Here is an 11,713-nt window from a genome sequence, read left to right as displayed (position 1 = left end):
TATATATATATATATATATATATATATATATATATATATATATATATATATATATATATATATATATATACATAAACCATACTGGAAGAGCAAGGAGTTAGTGTTAATAAATATATTTGTTTTTTCTTCCAACTAGAAGAGGGGAAACTGGTTATGCTACCAAATGGAAGATAGTTTCTGAAAATTAGAATATGAATTCAGTTGAAACATTACTTGATACTGAATGAATCTTGCGCATGCCTACAAGAAAAGAGTCAGGGGAGAGGGTATATTATCTCGGCATGCCTTAGCGCGCCGGAAAATCTTGCAACCCCTCCACCTTTATATTGAGTTTTATTCACATTTGTGCTTGTGTATGTGAATTTAATCATAAGTGTGCAGTTGCAGGGTCAACACTGAAACAGAAAACCTATGCATATGACCCGATAATGTTAAATTAAGTGAGAAAAACAGGGAAAATAGTAATTTACTACACGCACGACCGCTCTGGCTCAATATATACCCCGCGACAAAAATTTTGAGGCACGGCACGGCACACTGACTTTGAGGAGACTCGGCACGACGACGGCAGGAGGACGAGACTGAATACGTCTCGCACCGCGCTCCCTCCGTCCGCCCAGCTGTTTTTGTCCCTAGGACAAGAACAATTCTCGGCCAGTCGTCTTGCTGTTCGCACTCGGTTGAGAGCATTGCTCTCAGCCAATCAGCGACCGGTATCCCGCCCCACTCCAAGCCCAGCGCGGCTGACTAGGCAGTCAGACCTCGTGGAGTGAAGACCTCTATCTTCCCCAACTCGTGGCTCTCCACCCAGCCGCCAGAGAGAGTATACTTACCTGGCACAGGAGACACCGAGCAGTCTTGGCCGCGCTCCACCCAGCCGCCAGAGATAGAGTATACTTACCTGGCACAGGAGACACCGCTTGGAAGAGGGTTTTTGTAGTCCTCACAGGATTCTCGGCCTTCATAAGGACCGCACGTACCCTGCAACGCATCCAGCAGCCGCCACTCTCTCCCCTGAGCTGACGATGCACTCCAGTGGTTCACTCTTCCCTCCCCTGCAGCCACACCGTGCAAGGGATTAAACCCTTGCCTCCCCAGTGCCACAAGACTATCACAGTGCCAGTGCCACACTCTACACATTCCAGACCTCCAGGCTTCCACAACAACTCATCACAGCAATGAACAAGTGACCAGGACGTGTTCCCCCTTCCCCAGTGCCCAGGATTTACTTCCCCTTCCCAGTGCTTTCCTCCCCTCCCTCTGCGCCACCTCCTCAGTGCTTCCCCCTCCCCCTCCCCAGTGCTTCCCCCTTCCCCAGTCCCCAGGATTCGCCCCAGTGCTTCCCCAGCCCCCAGTGTCCCCACCCTTTGTGCCCAGGACTCGCCCAGTGCTTCCCCATCCCCCCGTGCCCAGGATTATCCCCAGTACTCCCCCTCCATTCCCCAGTGCCCAGGATTAACCCGCTACCCACGAGTGTTCCCTAGTGCCCAGGATGTATTCCCCCTCCCTTCCCCAGTGCCCAGGATTATCCCCGCCCCCCTCGAATGCTTCCCTGTGCCCAGGATGTTTTCCCCCTCCCCACCACTGTGCCCAGGATTAACACCTCATTCCACGGATATACTCTGAAGTGCTTCCTTCCCTCAGTGGCTCCCCCTCTCCCCAGTGCCCAGGATAATTCCCCCAGTGTGTCCCCTCCCCCCAGAGTGTCTCCCCTTTCCCCCGGAGGGTGATTTGCTTCCCCAGTGCGTCTCCCCTCCCCCCCCGTTTCCACCCTGTCCCTGTGCTGTGACGTGTTTTTACCAACTTAGTCTGGTGCACTGTTGTATCCAGAACCCAGATACTTTTACTGCTGTGCACCTCGGCAATCCTGTCCTCCCAGAGTCGGCTTCTGTTGCCCCATATGGCAGACACCCAGCTTCAGTAACAAGATGGGACGGGTGAAGATAAAACACCCCCGGCCCAAGGAGTTGGCCTCCAAGCGTCAGCTCCTTGGTATCCTCAGCCCTGCGGTAAAGCCCACAAGACTCATCTCCTCATGGGATGCAATCATTGTGCTGACTGCAACTGACAAGGATGCAGACAACATCTTCAGTCCCAGCATGCTGCAAACTCTTGCTGACAGTGATTTCACGCCCATCATGCCTCCAGAGCTCAAGTCCAGGCGCACAGTTGTGTGCCTGAGGCTAGATGAGCTAGTCTATGACAACTCCCCGGAGGATATCAAAGAAGATATTGAGAGTCGTCAATCATGGGCAAAGGTGGTGGAAATCTTCAAGTTCCCGAGGTCGAAGACCATTAAAATCACCTTCACCACCGGTGACATGGCACGAAAGGCCAAGGAACATGGCTTGCTCATGTTCTGCCTCTCGGTAGCCCCGTCACAAATAGAGGAAGAGGTTTACGTCCCCTTGATGACATGCAACAAGTGCTATGCAGTAGAGGAACACGAAACAAGATTTTGCCACAAGCCCTCTTCCTACCAAGTGTGCTCCGAGTGTGGCCAAGAAGACCACACTTTCCGAGACTGCAGGGCTGCTGAGAAACGTTGTCTTCACTGTGGGCAAAACCATAGTGCCCGAGCTATGAGGTGTCCAGTGAGAAAGAGAGCCTTGAGGGAGAAGACAGACCTACTGAAAAGTGAAAGAACCAAGCCAGCCACTTACTCCCTAGCAGCCTCTTCTGCAGGCACTCAACCAGCTAGTGACTTGAGCAAGATCAGTCTCAAGGGTGTACTGTGTGTGCTTCATGCACACATGGCAGAAGCTGCAACTCCGGGGACCTTCCAGACTACTCTCTCGGAAGGCCTTGCTATGAACGGCCTGCCGGACGTCAAACTACCCCAGACAGTGCCCTCTCTCGCCATCATAAAATGTCTCACAAGTGACGAGACATCCCCTCACTCCTCAAGCTCTGCTACTCACAATCCACCTCCCATCACGCAGAAGCCTGACTCGGAGGACGAGCGTGCTCAGTCTTCTGACGAAGAGGAAGATGACTCCGAGGAAGAGGATACAGAACATGGCCAACAGTCCCAGCAACCGTACGACGCCCCCCGTATCGCAGTAACTGTTATAAAGTCAAACGACGACACCTGGCCTTCCCCCCTCACCGGACCCAAGATCCACAAGGGGATCCAGGAAGGTCGCTTCAAAGTCGGCCACAATGGGGAACACAACGCCACGGAGGATGTCCTTCAGTGGCTGAAGAACACCAAAGGCCCCTTTCACCGGCTCTGTAAGTCGGTGGAGCCCAGGCTCTTTGCCTCCCTCACCAATGGCCTTCTCCCGGATCATCTTCGGAACTCCCACACACCAAGAAGGACGCGTAGCTACCGAAAATGATGCGTCGTCTCAGGGTGATCCAGCACAACGTCTTGACATGGGACACACGTAAGTTTGACTTGATTAATACGTACAGACAGTTTGACCCAGACATTGTTCTTATCAACAGTCATGAACTAAAGGACGAAAAACGATTAAAAATCCCAGGCTTTAGGACCTACCAACAAAATTTCAGCAACGAACAGATGGACGGAGTGGCTATTGCAATTAGGAAGACAATTAGGCATAGGATTGAGGATGACTTCCTCTCAGAGACTCTTGCCGTAGTAATAGAGTCTCCAGACGGCCCCCTCACAATAGCCACATCATACCTTCCTCCGCGAAGACCTTTTATTCCCCACCCTGACTTTCTTAGATTATTACGCAGACAATCCCCTGTTTTTTTAGCTAGGGATCTCAACGCTCGACACCCGACATTAGGTACAGCGACAACCAACCAAGTAGGACGAGACCTCATCGACTATCTCAGACGACAAACTGCAAAACACATTGGACCTGACTTCCCCACCTATTACGGACCTCTCTCATCTTCTTCTCCTGACATTGTTCTTACTAACCGCCTTAACTTTCTCCACTACACCATTACACCAGGACCTCTCACCACAAGTGACCATATTCCCCTAATTCTTGACATTTCTACCTCTCCTTTACTCACTCCCACACTGCCGACCTACGCATACCATAGGACAGACTGGGAACAATTCACTAATGACAATGGACTTCAGATGACTAATTATCATGACATTTCCCAAGCTTCCCTTGAGGAAATAGACAGAGCTTTGCAGACTTGGACTTATACTGTTAAGACGACAGCTGACAGACACATACCTAAGACCACGTACAGAGTAGACCCGCAACCCAGACCCTCCCGACTGACAAAAATAACTAGAATTCAGTTCGACGCGCTAAGGGAACAGGCTTCCCAGACTGGATGGACAATTGACAATTACCGTCGCTACATACAGTTGAGACACACATTGACAGACAGAAGACGACAGGAATCCAAGGATCACTGGGGAAGCAGGCTTGCCAGCTTAGCTGCAAGCCACAAAAACCCCAGGGTCTTCTGGAAAAAAGTTAAACAGCTTTCAGGACGCTCAGTAAGACCAGACTCATACTTAATTGACGACCAAGGACATAAACATTACTCAGACGATGACAAAGCTCGTCTCCACACCTCCACCTGGGAGAGGGTATTCCAGGAGGAGGACGAGTTAGACTCCGACGAAGAAGACGTGCTGGATCGCCTTAGACCTCGCATCCAAGACACGCACCCGTACGGAGCAGCTGACCCCACCAGACTGCGATTCGATTCCCCGCTTAACTGCCGGATCTCGTCTCTGGAGCTGACCCGGGCCATCCGGTCCACCAAGGCCACCTGCCCCGGCAAGAGTGGGATCAACAAGATAATCCTCTCCCATCTCCCAGTCAGTGCCTTGGACAGACTGCAGGAGATTCTAAACGCCTCCCTGTCGGCTGGATACTTCCCTGACGGCTGGAAGGAAGCGGAGATGCGGCTGGTGGTGAAACCTGGAAAGGTTCCCACCAGTTCTGCCAGCTATAGGCCCATCTCCCTTCTGGAAGTCCCACGGAAAATGTTCGAGAGAATTGTCACGAGCAGGCTTCGGGACCACCTGGATGGACACGGCCTCTACCACCCTGGGCAGTTCGGCTTTCGGAGGGGGAGAGGGACAACCCACGCCATAGCTGTGGCCACGGAGACACTGGCTCTACACCAGGCCTCCCGCTTCCGATGCCACCTCGTCCTCCGGGATATAAGCAAAGCGTTTGACAAAGTGTGGCACCTTGGACTCAAGTACACCAGCGACTATCCGGGCTCAGCAGCTGGTACCAACATCCTCTACGCAGATGATGTCTCGCAGGTCGTGTTTCATCCTGGCAGGTCTGGAGCCATGCTCAACGCTCGCACCGAGAGGGAGATCACCAGGGTCAATGACTTCGAGAAACGGTGGAAAATAAGGACAAATCTTGCCAAGTTCACCGTCATCCCCATGGCGGCACACCGGCCAGTCCCCCTCCATGTGCAGGGGGAGCCAGTCGCCTTCAAGAGGCAGGGCTCCATCCTGGGCCTCAGGGTCACGGGCAGGGGCTACACCACCCACATCACGGCACGGGTTGCACAAGCCCGTTCAGCGCTAGCTTCCCTGTACAGGTTCCGGGACCTGGAGGAAGGCATAAAACTCCACCTGGTGAAGGCCCTGGTGATCCCTGTCCTCACTTACCCACCGATCCCCACTCACGCCATGAGCAGGCGGGCCATCAGTCGGCTCCAGAAGGTTCAGAACTCAGCGCTCCGCTTCATCTTCAATACCAATTGGCAGGATTTCATCACCAGTGAAGAACTCCACCATCGAGCATCCCTCCCCGCCATCAACGTCAGGCTGCACCTCATGGCTGAGGCGGTGTGGCAACGCCTGAAGGACGATGACGGGGAATACATTAGGAATGTCCTGAGGCTACACGAGGAGGCACCGAACCAGCAACATGCCTGGTTCCCCAGAAGCCTCCTCATCACTGAAGGGCAAGACGCTCCCTTGCCCAGATATAAATAAATGTATATTTTGTACATAATATTTCTAATGTATGTAAAATAGTTAAATAATTATGTAAACTACAAAATATGCCCAATAAAAAGAGCTCAGGCATACTAGTAGTAAGAATAGCTAGCCGGACCGCCCGGCCACTTTCTTTCCTGTAATTTTTCTGTGTTTCTCCCCTACTTTGTAACCCCCTCCCCCCCCCTTTGACTATTGTATATCTTGTTCCCCATTTTTTCATGTAACTTTCTTTAATAAACTGAAACTGAAACTTTGAGGCACATTCGTGAGCTTCCTGTTAGACCGTTCGGACGTCGTACTAGCAGCTCTCATCACCATGACTGGCCGCGGCAAGGGAGGCAAGGGTCTTGGAAAGGGAGGCGCCAAGCGTCACCGTAAGGTTCTGCGTGATAACATCCAGGGAATCACCAAGCCTGCTATCCGTCGTCTAGCTCGCCGAGGTGGCGTCAAGCGCATCTCTGGTCTCATCTACGAGGAGACTCGTGGGGTGCTCAAGGTGTTCCTTGAGAACGTTATCAGGGATGCTGTCACCTATACCGAGCACGCCAAGCGTAAGACCGTTACTGCCATGGACGTTGTCTACGCCCTCAAGCGTCAGGGCCGTACCCTGTACGGATTTGGTGGTTAAATCGCTCCATTATTGAGATGGTGCCAGCTATTCAGCTTGCATTATCATCATTGAATAACATCATCTCCCGGACCTTTTTAAGGTCCACAAACATGAAAAGAAAGAAGGACCATAGACTACTATTATTACTACTACTTTCTCATAACCATGTTCACTATCACTATCTGAGCTAAGAAAAGAAACCATTATTAATTATAACCATCTTTCTCACTTCATCAGGTCTTCTCCAAGTATCATTATTATTATTATTATTATTATCATTATTATTATTATTATTATTATTATTATTATTATTATTATTATTATTATTATTATCATTGACTTATTTCAATGATCACGCCCCTCATCGTTCTCAGTTTCTCATAAAACAAAATATACATTGAGATGAAAAAGACGCTCAACATATCACAATAGGCAACACATCTAATCAACTCTCCACTGTGACACACAGCAGGTACATTAGTAGAAATATAGTATACATATTTATTCTCGGTCACTTGCGTGCCTGACTAAATAATAATAATAATAATAACAAATAACTAACTCGAAAATAAATACACTACTTGCTTATTATTGATATACCAGTATAGTCTACACAACTCTCTAGATGTTTGAACGTGTGGCTCCGAAGAGGAGCCGGATTAATGGTGATATTGGCTGAAGGGGAGGGAGGCCCTTTATTTACTTCTTCTCAGTCTTCTTGGGAAGGAGCACGGCCTGAATGTTGGGCAGCACGCCACCCTGTGCAATGGTGACTCCGGAGAGGAGCTTGTTAAGTTCCTCGTCGTTGCGGATGGCCAGCTGCAGGTGACGTGGGATGATGCGAGTCTTCTTGTTGTCACGGGCGGCATTGCCGGCAAGCTCAAGGACTTCAGCAGCCAGGTACTCCATAACTGCCGCAAGGTACACGGGGGCACCAGCACCCACGCGCTCGGCGTAGTTGCCTTTCCTTAGAAGGCGATGAATCCTGCCGACCGGGAACTGGAGTCCAGCACGACTGGAACGGGACTTTGACTTTCCCTTCACCTTTCCTCCCTTGCCGCGTCCAGACATGATAATGGATGTTGTGGTAGTAGTAGTAGTAGTAGTTGTTGTTGTTGGTGATAAATGAGGAGCGCGAGTACTCTAACCTCGTCGGTAGCTCTGCAAGCAAGTAGTGAATTTTGGGAAAAACGGCTATATATACGCGAGATCAGATCGGCCCAGAGCGCGTCTGGACCAATCAGGACGCTCGCTGAGGTGGCGACTCCTGATCCTGAGTAGGCACGCTAATATATATACCACTTTTCAACTGAGAAAACGCACAGATGGCACACACACGAGGCACAGAGACCACTCAGCCGCCGTGGAGTACAGACGTCTTGCACCGCGCTCCTGTCGTCCGCCCAGCTGTTCTTGTCCGTAGGACAAGAACAATCCTCGGCCAGTCCTCTTGCTGTTCGCACTCGGCTGAGAGCATTGCTCTCAGCCAATCAGCGACCGGCCGCCCGCCCCACTTTCAGCCTTGTGCGGCTCACTAGGCAACTAGACCTCGTGGAGTGAAGACTACACACATCTCTTCCACTTGACTCAGTGCGTGACTGAGTAACGGCCTTCTCCAAGAACTCACCCCACCTCCAAACAAAGCCACAAAGACCTATAAGAACAGACACAGACACTCATCTAATTAAAGTTAATACAGCAACTAGAACCGTTACCACAGAACAATGCTAAAACAAAACACTAACACAACACAACTCACCACAGACAAAACACAACACTTAACATGGACACAATAACAATAATACAACATAATGTACACACTTGGAACACAAACAAATTCCTACTCTCTAACACATATTTACAACAAAATCCTGACATCATACTATTAAATAGCACCGGAGTTAAAGACACAGAAACTATCAAAGTATTTGGATACAACACATACAAAATCAACAGTCAGAACACCCTACACGATGGCTCTGCAATATTAGTTAAAACAAATATACAACATAGAATTACAGATGACTTCGATACAGATGTACTTCAAGTAACTATATCCACCATTACTGGCCCGATCAACATCGCCACAACATACTTACCACCACGCAGACCCTACCTCCCATTTACAGACTTTCATAGATTAGCCACACAAAATGCACCAACCTACATCATTGGTGACCTAAACGCCAGACATACAGTGCTAAATTACAATGATTGCAACAATGTAGGAAAAGCAATAAAAAAATTAATTGACAACAAAAAACTAAACTACCAAGGCCCACACTTTCACACATTCTTTAGTAGTAACAACACATCAACACCAGATATCATTCTTACCAACAACAAAACATACCACAATATGGAAATAAAACCGGGTCCAACCACATCCTCAGACCATATACCAATACTAATAAAAATAACCACACACGCAATAAAAACAACCACTGCCCCAATACCAAACTACAACGCAGCGAACTGGGAAATGTTCACCCGAGATACTGAAGACGCACACAAAAACATAAACACAAACCCCTACATGACAACACAACAGTTAAATACATCCTTACAACAATGGACCAACACTATAACAGACGCAATGAAGACACACATACCGCTGAAAAGAACAATAACACAACAAAAAGCATTAACAAATCACACCATCAAAAGTCTCACATACTATGCAGAGAACATTACAACTGAAAGCAATATTTCAGGATGGAGTCCTTTAAAATACGCAACACTAAAAAGAATAAAACATGCCATTATAAAAGAATGTAAACATATACAAAACAAGCATTGGGAAGACAAAATAAAAACACTGGTAGACAGACATAAAGATGCCAAGAAGTTCTGGTCGCAGATTAAAAGACTGAAAGGCAATCCTAACAACTTAGAGAATTACATAATCCACGACAACGAAAAAATATATAACACTGAACGACAAGAACAAATTTTTAGAAACATATGGAGCAAAAATTTTCAGATATCGCAACAAGAAAAGGCAGAATTCGATCAACACACAGACAATATCGTGACTCAATTTCTTGACACGAACATCGAGTTATTCACACCACACCCACACGGTGACCCAGACAAACTCAATGACAACCACCCACTCTTATACAAAATAACAACAGACACAACAAAACATATAATAAAAACTCTTAAAAATAACACTCCAGGTGAATCAAAGATAAACAAAACAATACTACAAAACCTATCTCCAGAATCAACCGTAATCTTAACCAAACTTTTCAATATAGCATTATCCATGGGCTACTTCCCAGAAAACTTCAAACATGCAAAGCTGAAACTTATCCCAAAAGCCAATAAACAACCCACAGACCCCAACAATTACAGGCCTATCTCCTTACTGGAAGTCCAAGGAAAAATATTCGAAAAAATAATCAACCAAAGACTACGCACCCACCTAGAAACACACACACTCATTCCAGCATCGCAGCATGGTTTTAGACAAAACAAATCTACAAACACTGCCATAGCAACCCTCACCGAACTACTGGCCAATGCACTTACAACAAATAAAATAACCACAATTGTTACTCGTGACATATCTAAAGCATTTGATAAAGTCTGGCACCAAGGTCTCAAATACAAACTCACAACAATAAACTTACCGGACAATTACATAAAATTACTAAGCAGCTTCCTGGACAGCAGAACTGCAAGGATAACAATTAAAACACACACAGGCCCACCCATACCATTGCTTAGCGGAGTACCACAGGGAAGTAATTTATCGCCAACCCTTTTCTCCATTTACACCTCCGATATACCATTGCCAGGCCCACAATGCACATACATAGCCTATGCAGACGACATCACACAAATCATATCACAACCAGGAAAAAGCAGGAAATTCTTAGCACGCAAAGTACAAGCAGAAATCTCAAAAATAAACCAATACGAGAACAAATGGAAAATTAAAACTAATATAAATAAATTCAACATTTTTCCAGTATCTATAATAAAAACAGAACCTATAAATGTTAACAATCATATAATACCATACTCCAGCAAAGCAAACATTCTTGGTTTAACAATTCACAACAAAGGATACACTCGACAAATCACTAACAATATAGCAAAGGCCAAACATGCACTATACGAGTACACTCTAAAAAGATTTCATAAACTAACCACTAACATTAAACTACATTTGATTAAAGCCTGCATAATTCCAATGCTAATATACCCAGATTATCCTCTGGCTACACTTTCAAAACATGCAATTAGCAAACTACAGAAAATCCAGAACCAAGAATTCGCATACAATGAAAAATACCCATACAGAAAAACTACTTTAGACCTGCATCAATTAAGCAATCTGAAACCAATAAACATTATATTACACGAACGAGCACAGAAGACAAAATACACACTTCAACATATACTACAAGACAACACATACATACAAACAATAACAGAAAACCACAACAACAACTCGGAACACACATGGTTCAAGAAAACGGCAAAAGCTCTTGAACGAGAGGTTCCACAACCACTTTACACATAAACAGGGAAAAGAGAAGAAGAAAGAGGGAAGCAAAAACAAAATAAACTCACGCACACACACATAAATACACCCACGCACACACATGCACACGCACACAAAACACACACGCACTCACCAAACAACCAGTAAAACTAAAACATATATATATCTACACACTGACACTTGTCCCTAATCAATAGACACACCTTGCACTGCGTCAAGGAGTACAATTAATAAGAACAGCAAGGCGTATCGCCCGCCACCTTTCATTCTTTATCTGTACTTCACTTTCATCCAACCTATTATTCCCTCCAACTCTCAACTCTACCCCCCCCCCCTAGTTTCACCCAAACTTTCTATCCCCTCAAAAGAAAAGAAAGAAAAGAAAACGCACATCATTCTCGCTCTAGCTCTCGCAGCAGCAACACCTCGCCCTCGCTCCAGCTCCTGCCAGCCACTCAGCGCTCTCTTGCTCCGACCGGCCGAGCCACAAGCTCCGCCCCCTCAGACAAGGAGAGCGCCTTTATAAGGAGCCTAGCAGCGGCCCGATCTCCACTCCGCGCTGTGCTTTACCAGCGCCCCTGACGCAGCAGTTCACTCTACAGCGACCTACATTATCCCAAGTGCTACTCTAGACACTGAGAATTGCATAGACTACAAAATTCAC

Source organism: Scylla paramamosain, chromosome 27 (assembly GCF_035594125.1).
Source record: "Scylla paramamosain isolate STU-SP2022 chromosome 27, ASM3559412v1, whole genome shotgun sequence".
Taxonomy (NCBI): Eukaryota; Metazoa; Arthropoda; class Malacostraca; order Decapoda; family Portunidae; genus Scylla; species Scylla paramamosain.
This window is presented reverse-complemented; position numbering follows the sequence as displayed.